At 42.0% G+C, this 1016-nt stretch overlaps 1 protein-coding gene across 1 annotated transcript in view; it reads left to right on the top strand.

Moving 5' to 3' along the window:
- Positions 1 to 1016, top strand: part of BNIP1 (BCL2/adenovirus E1B 19kDa interacting protein 1) — a 178551-nt gene that overhangs the window by 69779 nt on the left and 107756 nt on the right. The gene's annotated exons all lie outside the window — the stretch shown is intronic.

Below are 1016 nucleotides of genomic sequence, written 5' to 3'. Positions count from 1 at the left end.
ATTTTGCCAACATCATCAGTTCAAAACAAAAAACACATGTGACAACAGTTATTGTACCCACAGCATGCCCACTTTTTGCAGAAATTAGGCCAAAACTTGGGTGTATTATGTTATGAAAGTGATATCCAAGAAGTAAATGCCAAATCCACTATGCTTACGTCAAGCTATTTCACTTGAGAACTGCCTAATACTTTTGCATTCCTCAGCAGCAAAGGACGGGCATGATTTTTGCTGTCTGGCTTATACAAAGTCCCCCATCAAATTCAAGTACCAAAACGAGAAGCCCAGGACCCAGCCAGCTAAAATGTCTCATTTCTGGTACTTTGAGCTAGTTTCTGGTGATTTAGCACAATGGTTTTTTACAGACCACTGGGTTTCCCATCATGATGTCTACGAAGTTAATGGCAAAACTCCCACTGATAAATAAAGTCTTTTGCACTGTGTTGTATAAAGCTGCAACTATGTCCTCACCTATGCAGAAATAAATTGAAAATATATGTATTTATATATGCAGTACATAAAATAGATCTACTAGAGCTAGCCATTACATACATATTTATTCTGCCCTTTCAGGTGTTATGCAATACTGTAGAAAAATGCTGTCTAATACTCACTTACCAAAAAACCCCCAAAAATCTAATTCTTAACAAGACAGCTTCTGGTCCTTTAAAAAAAAAAAAAAAGGGATGTAGTAGTACTGCCAGAGGGAAGGTGGTTGCTGAAAAAGCCTGGGGATAAAGTTAAACAGGGGCAGCTTTTAGACCAGAACTGAGGATGCTAAGAATTCCTGTACTCTGTGCCCTACTGGTACCTTTAATTAAAGCTCGCCCTTGGGAGCCAGCCTAATCCCCCTCCGAACCGCAGCATGTTTCAGACATCCCCAGCCTCCCCCTTTGCCGTGCGGTCCATTTGCAAGTCTTTACAGCAACTTTCGGTCTAATTTCAACCCGCTGCAAGGCAGAGAGAGGAGCCGCGGATGTAAACGCGGAGCCTGACGGAGTCCACATGAACCCCCC

Source organism: Pygoscelis adeliae, unplaced genomic scaffold (assembly GCF_000699105.1).
Source record: "Pygoscelis adeliae isolate BGI_AS28 unplaced genomic scaffold, ASM69910v1 Scaffold42, whole genome shotgun sequence".
Lineage (NCBI taxonomy): Eukaryota > Metazoa > Chordata > Aves > Sphenisciformes > Spheniscidae > Pygoscelis > Pygoscelis adeliae.
The sequence above is the reverse complement of the archived record's forward strand: the minus strand, read 5'-3'. Positions and strand labels throughout refer to the sequence as shown.